The sequence below is a fragment of the Drosophila sechellia genome, chromosome X (assembly GCF_004382195.2).
Source record: "Drosophila sechellia strain sech25 chromosome X, ASM438219v1, whole genome shotgun sequence".
Classification (NCBI taxonomy): Eukaryota; Metazoa; Arthropoda; class Insecta; order Diptera; family Drosophilidae; genus Drosophila; species Drosophila sechellia.
In genome coordinates this window covers 30,675-50,114 of record NC_045954.1, presented here as the reverse complement: position 1 = coordinate 50,114, position 19,440 = coordinate 30,675, and the positions used below count along the sequence as shown (strand labels likewise).

Sequence of the window (19,440 nt, the reverse complement as noted above, 5' to 3'; positions counted from 1 at the left end):
CTTGGTGCAACAGGATGACAGGTGGTCGCCAGCGCATTTCATGCATTTTGGTGGTCTCATGCACGAGTTTTTGGCATGCCTGTAGCCCTGGCATCTGTAGCATTGGACCGGCTCCCGTGTCCTGTTTTTCCTTTCAATATCCACTCTTTGCCCACCGATTTGTTTGAGTGAGATGATTTTGTCATGACTGCCGTCCTTGGCCGTGACGATCTCCACTTCAAACATGCGCATGGGGCCACCTGTAGCCGGGTTCGTCATATTTCTGACGAAGCGCGCTGAGAATCCGAGCGTCAGCAACTCCTTGACAATCCACGAGCATGGAGTGGAGTGGTGGAGATGTCTGATTACTACTCGGAAGCCCCTCTCGGACTTTGGCTGGTTAGTGAATAGAGGAAAGCCGTTTGCTATAAGGACATCTTTGATTTTGTGGTAGGCGATCATGTCCTTAGCCTGGATCCTGACCCCGTTCCCTTCAGTTGCCCTGGTGGTGTAACTGGAGACTCCTGCTGTATAGTTTAGCTTTTCCAGGAGCGGGACAATTTCTTTGACGTCGTCAACGAGTATGGGTGGCGCTCTGCAGCTTAGTGGCACAAGTTTCCAAGGTGGCAGCTCAGCATCTGTATTTTGAGGGGGTGTCGTCGTTGCGCTGCGTGCAGGAGCATTGGTGCGGCAGGGTAACGGCTGGTGTGAGAGTCGATTCCTGGTTTTGGATTCCTCATATACAGATTTGGCTGCCTTGCTTTGGAAAACGGGTGTGGTGAGAGGTGGGAAAATGCTGGGAGATTTGAAATTGGTGGTCACGCATAATCGTTTATTTGGCGTCTTGAAACTGGAGCAGTCCAGATCGTCGTTAGTTCTCTTGGCCGGGGTTTTCGTAATTGGAGCCGGAACTGAGGGTGCCACAAAAATTGGACCTGTTCCAGCAACCACTTCCGAGAAACTCATGGGCTGCTCGTCTGGGCTCTTGGACGGTGAGTTAAATAAGTCCCGCTTGGCAGCAGGCCGGCTAAAGTTGGGAGTTGTTGTTAAATTCCCCACAGTGGGCATGGGTCTGTTGTTGGATTTTAATTTTAAATCACCCTGAGCATCAGGGCCTAAAGAAGCACTCATATAATGAGGGGAAGTGCTTCTTTTCCCAGTATTTACAGAGCGAATGGTGGGTTTCTTGCTTAGGCTGAGTTTAGAAATGTCTGGCTTAGGGTTAAAAATAGACCAAAAAGCGTTGACGGTTGTACTAGGCCTTTCCTCCTGCTTGCTTTCGTTAATTTGTATAAGTGGGGAATCGATTTCCCCACTGTCAATATCATTGGCTTTTTTGAGATAAGAGTCAAGATTGGCAAGCGCGGGAGTTTTGGTGGCTTTATTTATTTGTGTGTGTGTGTGAGTAGGAGGGGAAAAAGCATTAAGTCCAATTTTGGTGGACGAGCTGAGATTTTTCTCTGCGTTGTCGATGTGTGGTAGAGAGGGGAAATTTCCCATAGCGTCGCTCGGTTTGGCGCCTCTTGATTCTGTGTCCGTATTAGTGGCTGCGGCTGCATTGGTGCAGGTCGCTGTGGTGGATAAAAACTGTCTTTGAGTAGCGTAGTTGTTTGAGTGTGCGCATGTATTTGTATGAGTCATTGTGGGGAGTGAATTTCGCTTTTGTATTTGTGAAGAGAATGGAGGAGAAGAAGGCGATTTCCCCTTCGAGATGCTGCTTTTGGCGCCAACATTGACTGCAGCAGTATTGGTGATCGAGAGGGGGTCTCTTTGGGCATTTTTGGCATTTATATTCTCTTTCATATTCAGAGAAAGGGAATTAAAGAAATTCATGGCTACCCAAGAAGAATTATTTGGGCTTTTCTTTTGATTTAAAGGCAATTTCTTCTGGTTAATATTGGTGTTATTAACCAGGGAATTGCCAGACCCGTGAGACATAGGCGAAATATTTACGTGAATAGGGGAAGATTGCTCGCTAGAGGAAATTGAAAGTACCTCGTCTTCAGAGAAAAGGTGGTCAGAACTGGACATGCTTGTTTTTTATTTTATTTGAAATATATATTATTTTATTAAAAATAAAAAATATTGCAATAGTTGTGGTGGTATAAATACCCTTGATTTTTGATTTAATGTGTTCTCCGGTTTTTCGTTTCTTTGCTTTGGAATTCCTCCTTCTCTTCTAAAATTTCTCCAGGTGTAATTTCTTCCTTTCCCTCTGCTTTCCTTCTCCTGGTTTCCTTTGGTTGGGGCGGCGTCTTTTCGCGGTTTTTTTTTCACGGTTGCACAATTACTGTTTATTTATTCGTTTTCTTTAGACCACTCAATGTTAATTGTTGTCGCGGTTTAGTACTTTGCGGCCGGAAGACAATTTATAACAATTAATTTGTCTATTGACGAACGAATTTTGTTAAGTTTGCGCGTGAAAGTAATAGGCAAGCGAAGCGCGTTTGTTTTAATTAAATAAATTTAATTTAATTGTTTATTGATTTATTTGTTTAATTTATTTTATTTTTTTATTTAAATTATTTTATTTAATTTTTCCCCTTTTAACTTTTTTTTAACTTTACTGGTGGTTTTTTTTTTTTTACTTTGTAGGTGGAGGTACGGAGACAGAATGAATTCTGTTCCGCATCCACAACTTTATTTTGCCTTTGATTACAATAAATGCAATATGTAGGTACAATAATTTGAATTTTTGAGTTTAACATAGCATGGGGTGAGTTTGGGGCTTGGACATAGTTAGTATTAATTTTAAGTTAGTATTTTGTAGGCAAGGATTTCAGACATTGATATGATTGGTAACATTATCAGCTTGCATGTTTGTTTACATTTTTAAAATGAAATTATTTTGCAATAAACATTAAAATTTTAGACTAACATTGTTTTGTTTATTTCTTTTCAGGTACCCCCATCAGAAGGACAGGAGCACCGCGTCGCAGAGAGCCTCAGGAGTCATCACAGGTAAGTTTTGTTGCATTTTGGCGGTGGTCTGTTGCGGCCGCTGGAAGTGGGCAACTTGCAACAAGTTGCAGGTGATTTGTTCTCAGCTGCGTCATCCCACGCAGCCGTCGTTTGGTGAAGATCCGATTATATCGTCAATGGCAGCTTTATGCAATTGTTTAATGAGTTTGTTTGTATTGTAGATGCATATTGCCGGTCGTCGGGAAGAGTTGCGAATAGTTGTCCAGCGCAGCCGTCATTGCGTTTTTATTGAGCGAAGGAAGCCAGGTGCGTCGCGTCTTGTGGCCATAGCTTCAGGATTGGTTGCTTGAGGCCGCCAGTTCGAGATTTGTTGCAGAGAGCCGCCGCAACGAGATTGCCATGGAAATGGATGTAAAAATAGAATTTGGTAAGTATTATATATGCTATTTGTTAATTATGATTGCATTAATTTTTGTTGTTTCAGGTACATTGAGTGGAATTTAATTTAAGGTAAGTATTATATTGGTGTATATTTGTTTATATAGTTGCGTTTATTATTGTTTTTCAGGTACTTAAAGAGGAAGCTAGTCTGGGGTGAGTATTTGATTGCTTTTATAATTGCGTTGATTTATTTGCTTTTCAGGTACGTTTTGTATGGGCTAAATTGGAGGCCCTTGTCATTGTGTTATTGCAGCTGGAAAGCCACGATTTTGGAGTCATCAAGTTTGCAATTAGATAAGTATTATATTATAAATATATATTTCCCAGTAATAGCTTGTGTTCCCTTTTTTCAATAGTTGAAGTCTTGGAAGCTGGAGCTGCGTGCTTGACGTCAGCAGGATGGGGCCGTCTGTTATCGTCTGCTACTTTGTTTGTCCGGTTTGTTATTATTTATGTGTCCTTGAGTAGTTTTTATATCGCATTCTTATTTATTTTCCTTTCATTGCAGGTTAGGAGAGAATTCGTCGATGATGCAGGACAGGGGAGAAATATACAATTTGAGGACAAGTTTTGCAGCGTAAGGGTGTGGCATCTGCGCCACGCAAATGATCTTTATTAAAGCATTGGCGTCAGGAGGTGGAGACGGTATCATAAAATTGTCAGATTTTTGTATCTATAATCGCAAATGTTGGCGATTTTGTTTTGCTTTGACGGGGCCCGTCTCCTGGTTTGTGTGCGCGTCATCGGCAGGATGAGGTCGTATTTTTGTGTCTGCTGGTTTGCCTGTCAGGTTTGTAATTTCCTGTGTGTCCTTGATTAATTTATTATTATATTATTATTAATTTTCCTTTCATTATAGATTCTCAGGAATTCATTGGAAAAAAAAACGGAATTGTGGAAATTATACAATTTGGAGACGGATTTTAATTCTTTTTAATTTGATGTCAGCTCCGGGATAATGATCCTTGTTAGTGCAGTGGCATCAGGAGGTGGAGACGGCGTTGTAAGATTGTCAAATTTTTGTGTTTATAATCACAAAATATGGTGATTTTGTTTTTCTTTGCAGGGCTCGTCTTCTCTTGTTGGTTGCTTTGGATCACCAGTTGGCTGTGTTTATTGAGGTAAGTGCTTTATTTGATTGTCTTTGTTAATTTTCTTATTGGTTAATTGTTTTGTTTTCAGGTTTAGCGTCTCTAATGTAGGCGCTCGTCGATCTGAGAGAATTTAAGAGTAGTGGAAAGGATAGATTTTGCAGCTCCGCGCTGAGAGCCCTGAACGAAGCGTAGGCAGCTTATATGGCCCGTCTATTGCAGTGCAGCACTGCAAGTGGATTGCATCGGAGATAAGGGATACTAATCGGGACCGTGTGGCAAGGAGGTTCAGGTAAGTGACGTTGTGCATAAATTGCTGCAGCGAGTCGCCTTTTATTCATCATGTTTCTGCCACACTAATCCTTTTCGTATCGATCTACCGCTTCATCTTATAGGACTTGGTTGTATTTTTCGTATCTTTCATCAGTATCAGCTGGAGTGCGTTTTCGTAAGCTTGATTATCCGGATGCTTTGAGGTGTGAGTATTGATTATATTGATTATATTTTAATTCCATTATCTAATTGAATTTGTATTCTAAGGAAATTAGGCTGTGTCGAGGAAGGAGATGACCGAGCAAGAGTTTGGGAGCAGACTGACGTGCGCTTTTCCATCGGATATAGATGTTGTTAGAATAAGTATAAGTAAATGTAGGATTAATTGGAAGTTTCCATGTCAGGATTGTTAACTCTTCCTTGTATGATTAAGGCCAATAAACTGTCAATTTTCTTCTCTAAATTGTCGACTCTATTTGCTAAGTTTGTTGTGTGGTCGTCCAAGAAGCCTTTTTGCGAGTTAGGATTGTAGTTTATTGGCGATGGCGTGGCTTCATCTATAAATCTTGGCTTGAAGCTAGCTCTAGCAGCTCTGCTGGTGGTAGGAGGGCTGTCATTTCTAACTTGCATGGGATTTGAAGTACCTTTTTCAGGTTCCTGGTCGTTTTCTTCACTCCTTTGTTTTCGGAGCATGTCCTGGTAATTTTCCAGATGTCTTTTTTTTTTTTTACTTTGTAGGTGGAGGTTCCGCATCCACAAATTCACAAATTTATTTTGCCTTTGATTACATTTTATGCAATATGTAGGTACAATTATTTGAATTTAGAGTTTAACATTGCATGGGGTGAGTTTGGGGCTTGGACATAGTTAGTATTTAATATTAAGTTAGTATTTTTTTTCATAGGCTTTAGATTATAGACAGAGACATGGACTGGTAACATTATCATCTTGCATGTTTTGTTTACATTAATAAATTGAAATTAATTTACAAAAAACATTGAAATTTAGTACTAATATTGTACAATTTATTTCTTTTCAGGTACCCCCGCCAGAAGGACGGAAGGACCGAGTTGCTGGAGTCCTCGAGAGTCATTGGAGGTGAGTATTAGATGTGTTTGGCAGGGAATTTGCTACGGACGCTGGATGCGCGCCACTTGCAACATTTATGTCCGGATAGCGTTGCAGGTAATTTATAGGTGGAGAGTTTATCCCGCGCCGCTGTCATTTGGTGGTTCTCTCTGCCACCCTCAGTGGTAGATGTATGCAATTATTTATGGAGTTTGTTAAATTGCAGGTCAGCTTTGCCGGTCGTCATTGTTGTGGAGGGATCTGTCTCGTTTTGGCAGAGGCGTCGTCAGTTTAGATTGCGGCTTGGTCGTTCAACGAGAGTAGCTAGGTGCGCCGCGTCTTGTTGCCATTTCGCCAGGTTTGGCAGCTTGGAGCCTCCGGAACAGGATTAGTTGCCGAGGCCGTCGCAACGATTGGGGCCATGGAAATGTGTGAAAATAGAGATTGGGTGAGTATTTATTGTTATGATAGTGTAATTTTGTGTTTTTTCAGGAAATTAATGGGAGGTAAGTAGAAGGTAAGTATTGTGTTTATAATTGTTTGTTATTATTATTAATGCATTTATTTTGGTTTTGATTTCAGGTACATTAGGTGGAAGCTGATCTGGTGGTGAGTTTTCCAATTGTTTTTTGCAATTTGTTTGCTTGTTTATATGATTAATGCCTTTATTTTGATTTTGATTTCAGGTACATTAGGAGGAAGCTAATCTGGTGGTGAGTATTCTAATTGTTTTTTTTGGTTTTTTGTAATTTGTTTGTTTGTTTTTATAATTAATGCATTTATTTTTGGTTTTAATTTCAGGTACATTAGGTGGAAGCTAATCTGGTGGTGAGTGTTCTAATAGTTTTTTTTTTTTTTTTTGGTTGTATTAACATTTTGTTTTTTCAGGAACGTTTTGTAACTAATTTGGAGGCCCTTTGTTTTTGGAACATAGCAACAGGAGAGCCGCGGGCTTAGTGTCGTCGAGTTGGCAATTAGATAAGTGTTTTGTTAAAGTTCGTAAATCCCAGTATTAGCTTGTGCTTCCTTGTTTCAGAGTTTACGAGCTTGAAAGAAGCATTTGCGTGCTTATTGTCAGCGGGATAGAGTCGCCTGTTGGCGTCTATTTATTTGACTGTCTGGTTTGTTAATTTATATTTGTCCTTAATTAAATTTTCTTTTGTATCATATTCTTATTAATTTCCCTTCGTTGTAGGTTTTCGGAAAATTCGTGGATGATGCGATACTGAGGAAAAGTATACAATTTGGGAACAAATAGTGCGATTGATTTGTGTGGCGTCAGCTCCGCGCTAGTGATCCTTATTGGAGTAGTGGCATCAGGAGGTGGAGACGGCATCGTAATGTTGTCGATTTTTTTGTGTTAAAAGGCAAAAAGTTGGCTATTTTGTATTACGTTTGATGGAGCCGTCTCCTCTTGTCTAGTGCATAGGATGTGGGTAAGCTATGTCTGCAGTGGGTGAGATATTTGCTTTATTTGATTTGATTTTATTTTGTTTATTTAATTTGTTGTTGATTGTTTGCTTTTAGGTTTTAGCGTCAACTCGCTGTTGGCGCTCGTCGAGCTGGGAGTTTATGGGAGCAGCAAAGTGTCCTGATCGACGAGGTGGAAGCGTTGTTGGCCCGACCTTTGCAGAGCATCAATGTGTGTAGATTTCAGCGGTGATAATAGATAATTCAAAGGACCTTGCGGCAAGAAGTTTCAGGTAAGTGACGTTGTGCATAAATTGCTGCAGCGAGTCGCCTTGTATTCATCATGTTTCTGCCGAGCTAATCCTTTTCATATCAATATTCCGATTCGTCTTTTAGGCTCTGGTTGGTTTTTTCCGTATCATTTCGTCAGGATCAGCTGGAGTGCGTTGTAGTAAGCTTGTTTGTCCGGGTGCGTTGAGGTGAGTGTTGTTTATATTCTTTTGCCATTTTCTAATTGAAATTAGTATTCCAGACAAATTTGGCTGCGTCGAGGAGGTTGATGACCGTGAAGGAGTTTGGAGCGGACTGACGTGCACTTTTCCATCAGATATTTATATCGTTAGAATAAATATAAGTATAAGAGTAGATTTAGTTGGATGTATCCATGTCAAGATTGTTATGTCTTCCTTGAATAATTAAGGCCAGTAAACTGTCAATTTTCTTTTCTAAATTGTCGACTCTATTTGATAAGTTTCTTGTGGGGTCGTCGGGGAATCCTTTTAGTAAGTAAGGATTGGAGTTTCTTGGCGATGGCGTGGCTTCATCAATAATTCTTGGCTTGAAGCTAGCTCTGGCAGCTCTGCTGGTGGTCGGAGGGCTATCATTGCTAGCTTGCTTGGGATTTGAGTTACCTTTTTCAGGTTCCTGGTCATTTTCTTCACTCCTTTGTTTTCGGAGCATGTCCTGGTAATTTTCCAGATGTCTTTGCGCTGGATTGCTTGTCTTGGATACCAGTCTTGGCTTTGCGTTGTGTTTTGAGGTTGTCCTACCCTTTTTGGGTATCTTGTTAATATTTCGGCGCCATTTATTTAGCCTGGTTTGAATGGCAGTGTCGTGGGAAGAAAAACGTGGCCTTCTGTCGTTCATATTTTGGCGGAAAGGATTTAACATCGACTTTCTGGCTGCCTCCTGGCGGGCTTCAGCGATTGATCTGTTCAGGATCGCTGAGCTGTGTGGCAGCCGTGGGGTGTTATTGCGTGGAGTAGGGCCTTGACGTCTATAGAAATTGATAGTTGCGTCTTTAATTGTACGTATTTTGTTTGTGTCAATGTTGTTAGCCGCAAGCTTTTGTTTTTCTGCCTTGTAAACGGGGCATCCCTTGTATGCACTAATGTGCTCTCCAGAGCAGTTGACGCAGGTAGCAGGGGTGGTTCTTGGCTTGGTGCAACAGGATGACAGGTGGTCGCCAGCGCATTTCATGCATCTTGGTGGCCTCATGCATGTGTTCTTGGCATGCCTGAAGCCCTGGCATCTGTAGCACTGGACCGGCTCCCGTGTCCTGTTTTTCCTTTCAATATCCACTCTTTGCCCACCGATTTGTTTGAGTGAGATAATTTTGATATGACTGCCGTCCTTGGCCATGACGATCTCAACTTCAAACATGCGCATGGGCCCACCTGTAGCCGGGTTCGTCATATTTCTGACGAAGCGAGCTGTGAATCCGAGAGTCAGCAACTCCTTGACAATCCACGAGCATGGAGTGGAGTGGTGGAGATGTCTGATTACTACTCGGAAGCCCCTCTCGGACTTTGGCTGGTTGGTAAATAGAGGAAAGCCGTTTGCTATGAGGACATCTTTGATTTTGTGGTAGGCGGTCATGTCCTTGGCCTGGATCCTGACCCCGTTCCTTTCGGTTGCCCTGGTAGTGTAGCTGGAGACTCCTGCTGTATAGTTTAGCTTTTCCAGGAGCGGGACAATTTCTTTGACGTCGTCAACAAGTATTGGTGGCGCTCTGCAGCTTAGTGGCACAAGTTTCCAAGGCGGCAGCTCAGCATCTGTATTTTGAGGGGGTGCCGTCGTAGCGCTGCATGCAGGAGCATTGGTGCTGCAGGATAACGGCTGGTGTGAGAGTTGGTTCCTGGTTTTGGATTCTTCATATACAGATTTGGCTGCCTTGCTTTGGAAAACAGGTGTGGTGAGGGGTGGGAAAATGCTGGGAGATTTGAAATTGGTGGTCACGCATAGTCGTTTATTTGGCGTCTTGAAACTGGAGCAGTCCAGATCGTCATTAGTTCTTTTGGCCGGGGTTTTCGTGGTTGGAGCCAGAACTGGAGGTGCCACAAAGATTGGACCTGTTCCAGCAACCACTTCCGAGAAACTCATAGGTTGCTCGTCTGGGCTCTTGGATGGTGATTTAAATAAGTCCCGCTTGGCAGCAGGCCGACTAAGGGTGAGAGCTGTTGTTAAGTTCCCCACAGTGGGCATGGATCTGTTGTTGGGTTTTAATTTTAAATCACCCTGAGTATCAGGGCGTAAAGAAGCACTCCTATGATGAGGGGAAATGCTTCTTTTCCCAGTATTTGCAGAGCGAGTGGTGGGTTTCTTGCTTAGGCTGAGTTTAGAAATGTCCGGCTTAGGGTTAAAAATTGACCAGAAAGCTTTGGCAGTTGTACTTGGTCTTTCCTCCTGCTTGCTTTCGTTAATTTGTATAATTGGTGGAGCAATTTCACCACTGTCAATTACATTGGCTTTGTTGGGTTGGGTTTTTGAATTGGCAAGCGCGGGAGATTTAGAGCAGCTTTCTAAATTTGTTTCGGCGGCTTTATTTGTTTGCGTGTGTGTAATAGAAGGAGGGGAAAATTCTGTGTCCGTATTAGTGGCTGCGGCTGCATTAGTGCAGGTCGCTGTGGTGGATAAAAACTCTCTTTGAGTAGCGTCGGTGTTTGTGTATGCGCCTGTATTTGTTTGAGTCATTGTGGGGAGTGAGTTTCGCTTGTGTGTTTGTGAAGAGAATGGAGGAGAAGAAAGCGATTTCCCCTTCGAGATGCTGCTTTTGGCGCCAACATTGGCTGCAGCAGTATTGGTAATCGAGAGGGGGTCTCTTTGGGCATTTTTGGCATTTACATTCTCTTTCATATTTAGAGAAAGGGAATTAAAGAAATTCATGGCTACCCAAGAAGAGTTAATTGGGCTTTTCTTTTGTTTTAAAGGCAATTTCTTCTGGTTAATATTGGTCGTTTTAACCAGGGAATTGCCAGACCCGTGAGACATAGGCGAAATATTTACGTGAATAGGGGAAGATCGCTCGCTAGAGGTAATTGAAAGCACCTCGTCTTCCGAGAAAAGGTGGTCAGAACTGGACATTTTTATTTTTTGTTATATTTAAAAATTTATAAATTTTATACGATAATTTTTTAAACTTTGTAGGTGGAGGTACGGAGACAGAATGAATTCTGTTCCGCATCCACAACTTTATTTTGCCTTTTACTTTGTAGGTGGAGGTACGGAGACAGAATGAATTCTGTTCCGCATCCACAACTTTATTTTGCCTTTGATTACAATAAATGCAATATGTAGGTACAATAATTTGAATTTTTGAGTTTAACATAGCATGGGGTGAGTTTGGGGCTTGGACATAGTTAGTATTAATTTTAAGTTAGTATTTTGTAGGCAAGGATTTCAGACATTGATATGATTGGTAACATTATCAGCTTGCATGTTTGTTTACATTTTTAAAATGAAATTATTTTGCAATAAACATTAAAATTTTAGACTAACATTGTTTTGTTTATTTCTTTTCAGGTACCCCCATCAGAAGGACAGGAGCACCGCGTCGCAGAGAGCCTCAGGAGTCATCACAGGTAAGTTTTGTTGCATTTTGGCGGTGGTCTGTTGCGGCCGCTGGAAGTGGGCAACTTGCAACAAGTTGCAGGTGATTTGTTCTCAGCTGCGTCATCCCACGCAGCCGTCGTTTGGTGAAGATCCGATTATATCGTCAATGGCAGCTTTATGCAATTGTTTAATGAGTTTGTTTGTATTGTAGATGCATATTGCCGGTCGTCGGGAAGAGTTGCGAATAGTTGTCCAGCGCAGCCGTCATTGCGTTTTTATTGAGCGAAGGAAGCCAGGTGCGTCGCGTCTTGTGGCCATAGCTTCAGGATTGGTTGCTTGAGGCCGCCAGTTCGAGATTTGTTGCAGAGAGCCGCCGCAACGAGATTGCCATGGAAATGGATGTAAAAATAGAATTTGGTAAGTATTATATATGCTATTTGTTAATTATGATTGCATTAATTTTTGTTGTTTCAGGTACATTGAGTGGAATTTAATTTAAGGTAAGTATTATATTGGTGTATATTTGTTTATATAGTTGCGTTTATTATTGTTTTTCAGGTACTTAAAGAGGAAGCTAGTCTGGGGTGAGTATTTGATTGCTTTTATAATTGCGTTGATTTATTTGCTTTTCAGGTACGTTTTGTATGGGCTAAATTGGAGGCCCTTGTCATTGTGTTATTGCAGCTGGAAAGCCACGATTTTGGAGTCATCAAGTTTGCAATTAGATAAGTATTATATTATAAATATATATTTCCCAGTAATAGCTTGTGTTCCCTTTTTTCAATAGTTGAAGTCTTGGAAGCTGGAGCTGCGTGCTTGACGTCAGCAGGATGGGGCCGTCTGTTATCGTCTGCTACTTTGTTTGTCCGGTTTGTTATTATTTATGTGTCCTTGAGTAGTTTTTATATCGCATTCTTATTTATTTTCCTTTCATTGCAGGTTAGGAGAGAATTCGTCGATGATGCAGGACAGGGGAGAAATATACAATTTGAGGACAAGTTTTGCAGCGTAAGGGTGTGGCATCTGCGCCACGCAAATGATCTTTATTAAAGCATTGGCGTCAGGAGGTGGAGACGGTATCATAAAATTGTCAGATTTTTGTATCTATAATCGCAAATGTTGGCGATTTTGTTTTGCTTTGACGGGGCCCGTCTCCTGGTTTGCGTGCGCGTCATCGGCAGGATGAGGTCGTATTTTTGTGTCTGCTGGTTTGCCTGTCAGGTTTGTAATTTCCTGTGTGTCCTTGATTAATTTATTATTATATTATTATTAATTTTCCTTTCATTATAGATTCTCAGGAATTCATTGGAAAAAAAAACGGAATTGTGGAAATTATACAATTTGGAGACGGATTTTAATTCTTTTTAATTTGATGTCAGCTCCGGGATAATGATCCTTGTTAGTGCAGTGGCATCAGGAGGTGGAGACGGCGTTGTAAGATTGTCAAATTTTTGTGTTTATAATCACAAAATATGGTGATTTTGTTTTTCTTTGCAGGGCTCGTCTTCTCTTGTTGGTTGCTTTGGATCACCAGTTGGCTGTGTTTATTGAGGTAAGTGCTTTATTTGATTGTCTTTGTTAATTTTCTTATTGGTTAATTGTTTTGTTTTCAGGTTTAGCGTCTCTAATGTAGGCGCTCGTCGATCTGAGAGAATTTAAGAGTAGTGGAAAGGATAGATTTTGCAGCTCCGCGCTGAGAGCCCTGAACGAAGCGTAGGCAGCTTATATGGCCCGTCTATTGCAGTGCAGCACTGCAAGTGGATTGCTTTTACTTTGTAGGTGGAGGTACGGAGACAGAATGAATTCTGTTCCGCATCCACAACTTTATTTTGCCTTTGATTACAATAAATGCAATATGTAGGTACAATAATTTGAATTTTTGAGTTTAACATAGCATGGGGTGAGTTTGGGGCTTGGACATAGTTAGTATTAATTTTAAGTTAGTATTTTGTAGGCAAGGATTTCAGACATTGATATGATTGGTAACATTATCAGCTTGCATGTTTGTTTACATTTTTAAAATGAAATTATTTTGCAATAAACATTAAAATTTTAGACTAACATTGTTTTGTTTATTTCTTTTCAGGTACCCCCATCAGAAGGACAGGAGCACCGCGTCGCAGAGAGCCTCAGGAGTCATCACAGGTAAGTTTTGTTGCATTTTGGCGGTGGTCTGTTGCGGCCGCTGGAAGTGGGCAACTTGCAACAAGTTGCAGGTGATTTGTTCTCAGCTGCGTCATCCCACGCAGCCGTCGTTTGGTGAAGATCCGATTATATCGTCAATGGCAGCTTTATGCAATTGTTTAATGAGTTTGTTTGTATTGTAGATGCATATTGCCGGTCGTCGGGAAGAGTTGCGAATAGTTGTCCAGCGCAGCCGTCATTGCGTTTTTATTGAGCGAAGGAAGCCAGGTGCGTCGCGTCTTGTGGCCATAGCTTCAGGATTGGTTGCTTGAGGCCGCCAGTTCGAGATTTGTTGCAGAGAGCCGCCGCAACGAGATTGCCATGGAAATGGATGTAAAAATAGAATTTGGTAAGTATTATATATGCTATTTGTTAATTATGATTGCATTAATTTTTGTTGTTTCAGGTACATTGAGTGGAATTTAATTTAAGGTAAGTATTATATTGGTGTATATTTGTTTATATAGTTGCGTTTATTATTGTTTTTCAGGTACTTAAAGAGGAAGCTAGTCTGGGGTGAGTATTTGATTGCTTTTATAATTGCGTTGATTTATTTGCTTTTCAGGTACGTTTTGTATGGGCTAAATTGGAGGCCCTTGTCATTGTGTTATTGCAGCTGGAAAGCCACGATTTTGGAGTCATCAAGTTTGCAATTAGATAAGTATTATATTATAAATATATATTTCCCAGTAATAGCTTGTGTTCCCTTTTTTCAATAGTTGAAGTCTTGGAAGCTGGAGCTGCGTGCTTGACGTCAGCAGGATGGGGCCGTCTGTTATCGTCTGCTACTTTGTTTGTCCGGTTTGTTATTATTTATGTGTCCTTGAGTAGTTTTTATATCGCATTCTTATTTATTTTCCTTTCATTGCAGGTTAGGAGAGAATTCGTCGATGATGCAGGACAGGGGAGAAATATACAATTTGAGGACAAGTTTTGCAGCGTAAGGGTGTGGCATCTGCGCCACGCAAATGATCTTTATTAAAGCATTGGCGTCAGGAGGTGGAGACGGTATCATAAAATTGTCAGATTTTTGTATCTATAATCGCAAATGTTGGCGATTTTGTTTTGCTTTGACGGGGCCCGTCTCCTGGTTTGCGTGCGCGTCATCGGCAGGATGAGGTCGTATTTTTGTGTCTGCTGGTTTGCCTGTCAGGTTTGTAATTTCCTGTGTGTCCTTGATTAATTTATTATTATATTATTATTAATTTTCCTTTCATTATAGATTCTCAGGAATTCATTGGAAAAAAAAAACGGAATTGTGGAAATTATACAATTTGGAGACGGATTTTAATTCTTTTTAATTTGATGTCAGCTCCGGGATAATGATCCTTGTTAGTGCAGTGGCATCAGGAGGTGGAGACGGCGTTGTAAGATTGTCAAATTTTTGTGTTTATAATCACAAAATATGGTGATTTTGTTTTTCTTTGCAGGGCTCGTCTTCTCTTGTTGGTTGCTTTGGATCACCAGTTGGCTGTGTTTATTGAGGTAAGTGCTTTATTTGATTGTCTTTGTTAATTTTCTTATTGGTTAATTGTTTTGTTTTCAGGTTTAGCGTCTCTAATGTAGGCGCTCGTCGATCTGAGAGAATTTAAGAGTAGTGGAAAGGATAGATTTTGCAGCTCCGCGCTGAGAGCCCTGAACGAAGCGTAGGCAGCTTATATGGCCCGTCTATTGCAGTGCAGCACTGCAAGTGGATTGCATCGGAGATAAGGGATACTAATCGGGACCGTGTGGCAAGGAGGTTCAGGTAAGTGACGTTGTGCATAAATTGCTGCAGCGAGTCGCCTTTTATTCATCATGTTTCTGCCACACTAATCCTTTTCGTATCGATCTACCGCTTCATCTTATAGGACTTGGTTGTATTTTTCGTATCTTTCATCAGTATCAGCTGGAGTGCGTTTTCGTAAGCTTGATTATCCGGATGCTTTGAGGTGTGAGTATTGATTATATTGATTATATTTTAATTCCATTATCTAATTGAATTTGTATTCTAAGGAAATTAGGCTGTGTCGAGGAAGGAGATGACCGAGCAAGAGTTTGGGAGCAGACTGACGTGCGCTTTTCCATCGGATATAGATGTTGTTAGAATAAGTATAAGTAAATGTAGGATTAATTGGAAGTTTCCATGTCAGGATTGTTAACTCTTCCTTGTATGATTAAGGCCAATAAACTGTCAATTTTCTTCTCTAAATTGTCGACTCTATTTGCTAAGTTTGTTGTGTGGTCGTCCAAGAAGCCTTTTTGCGAGTTAGGATTGTAGTTTATTGGCGATGGCGTGGCTTCATCTATAAATCTTGGCTTGAAGCTAGCTCTAGCAGCTCTGCTGGTGGTAGGAGGGCTGTCATTTCTAACTTGCATGGGATTTGAAGTACCTTTTTCAGGTTCCTGGTCGTTTTCTTCACTCCTTTGTTTTCGGAGCATGTCCTGGTAATTTTCCAGATGTCTTTGCGCTGGGTTGCTTGTCTTGGGTGCCATTCTTGGCTTTGCATTGTTTTTTGAAGTTATCCTACCCTTTTTGGGTAACTTATTAGTGTTTCGGCGCCATTTATTCAGCCGCGTCTGAATGGCAGTGTCATGGGAGGAAAAACGTGGCCTTCTGTCATTCATATTCTGTCGGAATGGATTTAGCATCGACTTTCTGGCTGCTTCCTGGCGGGCTTCAGCGATTGATCTGTTCAGGATTGCTGAGCTGTGTGGCAGCCGAGGGGTGTTATTGCGTGGAGGAGGGCCTTGACGTCTATAAAAGTTGTTGGTTGCGTCTTTAATTATGCGTATTTTATTTGTGTCAATGTTGTTTGCCGCAAGCTTTTGTTTTTCAGCCTTGTAAACAGGACATCCCTTGTATGCACTAATGTGCTCTCCAGAGCAGTTGATGCAGGTAGCAGGGGTGGTTCTTGGCTTGGTGCAACAGGATGACAGGTGGTCGCCAGCGCATTTCATGCATCTTGGAGGCCTCATGCATGAGTTCTTGGCATGCCTGAAGCCCTGGCATCTGTAGCACTGGACCGGCTCCCGTGTCCTGTTTTTCCTTTCAATATCCACTCTTTGCCCACCGATTTGTTTGAGTGAGATAATTTTGTCATGACTGCCGTCCTTGGCCATGACGATCTCAACTTCAAACATGCGCATGGGCCCACCTGTAGCCGGGTTCGTCATATTTCTGACGAAGCGAGCTGTGAATCCGAGCGTCAGCAACTCCTTGACAATCCACGAGCATGGAGTGGAGTGGTGGAGATGTCTGATTACAACTCGGAAGCCCCTCTCGGACTTTGGCTGGTTGGTGAATAGGGGAAAGCCGTTTGCAATAAGGACATCTTTGATTTTGTGGTAGGCGGTCATGTCCTTGGCCTGGATCCTGACCCCGTTCCCTTCAGTTGCCCTGGTAGTGTAGCTGGAGACTCCTGCTGTATAGTTTAGCTTTTCCAGGAGCGGGACAATTTCTTTGACGTCGTCAACGAGTATGGGTGGCGCTCTGCAGCTTAGTGGCACAAGTTTCCAAGGTGGCAGCTCAGCATCTGTATTTTGAGGGGGTGCCGTCGTTGCGCTGCGTGCAGGAGCATTGGTGCTGCAGGGTAACGGCTGGTTTGAGGGTCGATTCCTGGTTTTGGCTTCCTCATATACAGATTTGGCTGCCTTGCTTTGGAAAACGGGTGTGGTGAGGGGTGGGAAAATGCTGGGAGACTTGAAATTGGTGGTCACGCATAGTCGTTTATTTGGCGTCTTAAAACTGGAGCAGTCCAGATCGTCATTAGTCCTCTTGGCCGGGGTTTTCGTAGTTGGAGCCGGAACTGAAGGTGCCACAAAGATTGGACCTGTTCCAGCAACCACTTCCGAGAAACTCATGGGCTGCTCGTCTGGGCTCTTGGACGGTGATTTAAATAAGTCCCGCTTGGCAGCAGGCCGACTAAGGGTGCGAGCTGTTGCTAAATTCCCCACAGTGGGCATGGATCTATTGTTGGGTAATTTTATTTTTAAATCGCCCTGAGCATCAGGGCGTAAAGAAGCACTCCTTTGGTGAGGGGAAATGCTTCTTTTCCCAGTATTTATGGAGCGAGTGGTGGGTTTCATGCTTAGGCTGAGTTTAGAAGTGTCCGGCTTAGGGTTAAAAATTGACCAGAAAGCTTTGGCAGTTGTACTTGGTTTTTCCTCCTGCTTGCTTTCGTTAATTTGTATAAGTGGGGAAGCAATTTCCCCACTGTCAATATCATTGGCTTTGTTGAGTTGAGTTTCTGAATTGGCAAGCGCGGAAGGTCTAGAGCAGCTTTCTAAATTAGTTTTGGTAGCTTTATTTATTTGTGTGTGTGTAATAGAAGGAGGGGAAAATTCTGTGTCCGTATTAGTGGCTGCGGCTGCATTAGTGCTGGTCGCTGTGGTGGATAAAAACTCTCTTTGAGTAGCGTCGGTGTTTGTGTGTGCGGCTGTATTTGTTTGAGTCATTGTGGGGAGTGAATTTCTTTTGTGTATTTGTGAAGAGAATGAAGGAGAAGACGGCGATTTCCCCTTCGAGATGCTGCTTTTGGCGCCAACATTGACTGCAGCAGTATTGGTGATCGAGAGGGGGTCTCTTTGGGCATTTTTGGCATTTATATTCTCTTTCATATTTAGAGAAAGGGAATTAAAGAAATTCATGGCTACCCAAGAAGAGTTAATTGGGCTTTTCTTTTGTTTTAAAGGCAATTTCTTCTGGTTAATATTGGTCGTTTTAACCAGGGAATTGCCAGACCCGTGAGACATAGGCGAAATATTTACGTGAATAGGGGAAGATCGCTCGCTAGAGGTAATTGAAAGCACCTCGTCTTCAGAGAAAAGGTGGTCAGAGCTGGACATGTTTATTTTTTATTTTATTAATATATATAATTTTTAATAAAAAATAAAAATATTGCGATAGTTGTGGTGGTATAAATACCCTTGATTTTTGATTTAATGTGTTCTCCGGTTTTTCGTTTCTTTGCTTTGGAACTCCTCCTTCTCTTTTAAAATTTCTCCAAGTGTAATTTCTTCCTTTCTCTCTGCTTTTCTTCTCCTGGTTTCCTTTGGTTGGGGCGGCGTCTTTTCGCGGTTTTTTCGCGGCTGCACAATTACTGTTTATTTATTCGTTTTCTTTAGACCACTCAATGTTAATTGTTGTCGCGGTTTATTACTTTGCGGCCGGAAGACAATTTATAACAATTAATTTGTCTATTGACGAACGAATTTAAGTTTGCGCGTGAAAGTAATAGGCAAGCGAAGCGCGTTTGTTTTAATTAAATAAATTTAATTTAATTGTTTATTGATTTATTTATTTAATTTATTTTATTTGTTTATTTAAATTATTTTATTTAATTTTCCCCTTATTATTTTTTAACTTTTAAAACTTTAACTTTGTAGGTGGATTTTTATCTTTGTAGGTGGAGGTACGGAGACTTTTTAACTTTGTAGGTGGAGGTACGGAGACAGAATGAATTCTGTTCCGCATCCACAACTTTATTTTGCCTTTGATTACAATAAATGCAATATGTAGGTACAATAATTTGAATTTTTGAGTTTAACATAGCATGGGGTGAGTTTTTGGGGCTTGGACATAGTTAGTTAGTATTAATTTTAAGTTAGTATTTTGTAGGCAAGGATTTCAGACATTGACATGATTGGTAACATTATCAGCTTGCATGTTTGTTTACATTTTTAAAATGAAATTATTTTGCAATAAACATTAAAATTTTAGACTAACATTGTTTTATTTGTTTCTTTTCAGGTACCCCCATCAGAAGGACAGGAGCACCGCGTCGCAGAGAGCCTCAGGAGTCATCACAGGTAAGTTTTGTTGCATTTTGGCGGTGGTCTGTTGCGGCCGCTGGAAGTGGGCAACTTGCAACAAGTTGCAGGTGATTTATTCTCAGCTGCGTCATCCCACGCAGCCGTCGTTTGGTGAAGATCCGATTATATCGTCAATGGCAGCTTTATGCAATTGTTTAGTGAGTTTGTTTGTATTGCAGATGCGTATTGCCAGTCGTCAGGAAGATTTGCGAAGAGTTGTCCAGCGCAGCCGTCATTGCGTTTTTATTGAGCTGCTGGCATTATGGTCGTGGAGTTCGTCTCGTGGCAGAGAAGTCGTCTGTGGGGATTGTAGTTCGGACAATCACCGAAGGAAGCCAGGTGCGTCGCGTCTTGTGGCCATAGCTTCAGGATTGGTTGCTTGGGGCCGCCGATTCGAGATTTGTTGCAGAGAGCCGCCGCAACGAGATTGCCATGGAAATGGATGTGA

The 19,440-nt window shown here is 41.6% G+C and overlaps 4 long non-coding RNA genes across 20 annotated transcripts; all 4 read left to right on the top strand.

Moving 5' to 3' along the window:
* Window positions 1-3,290: 3,290 nt before the first annotated feature.
* On the top strand, window positions 3,291-7,914 carry LOC116801984. 16 transcript variants are annotated; one of them, XR_004362384.1, is made up of 7 exons: window positions 5,708-6,222; window positions 6,357-6,383; window positions 6,461-6,487; window positions 6,576-6,602; window positions 6,663-7,477; window positions 7,581-7,663; window positions 7,717-7,914. It is a non-coding gene; the product is annotated as an uncharacterized LOC116801984 (long non-coding RNA). The 16 variants fall into 16 exon arrangements; XR_004362383.1 differs by having other exon boundaries at window positions 5,708-6,383; XR_004362378.1 differs by adding an exon at window positions 3,314-3,328 and having other exon boundaries at window positions 5,746-5,804; window positions 6,001-7,477.
* On the top strand, window positions 3,754-5,169 carry LOC116801981. Of its 2 annotated transcripts, none has more exons than XR_004362363.1 (7): window positions 3,754-3,780; window positions 3,851-4,132; window positions 4,202-4,345; window positions 4,409-4,463; window positions 4,525-4,725; window positions 4,829-4,911; window positions 4,982-5,169. It is a non-coding gene; the product is annotated as an uncharacterized LOC116801981 (long non-coding RNA). The 2 variants fall into 2 exon arrangements; XR_004362362.1 differs by having other exon boundaries at window positions 4,974-5,169.
* Window positions 7,915-11,857: 3,943 nt separating the features above from the next.
* LOC116801985 lies at window positions 11,858-12,590 on the top strand. Its single transcript, XR_004362385.1, has 4 exons — window positions 11,858-11,884; window positions 11,955-12,236; window positions 12,306-12,449; window positions 12,513-12,590. It is a non-coding gene; the product is annotated as an uncharacterized LOC116801985 (long non-coding RNA).
* A 1,383-nt stretch (window positions 12,591-13,973) lies between these two features.
* Window positions 13,974-14,707, top strand: LOC116801986. Its single transcript, XR_004362386.1, has 4 exons — window positions 13,974-14,000; window positions 14,071-14,352; window positions 14,422-14,566; window positions 14,630-14,707. It is a non-coding gene; the product is annotated as an uncharacterized LOC116801986 (long non-coding RNA).
* The last annotated feature ends 4,733 nt before the right edge of the window (window positions 14,708-19,440 follow it).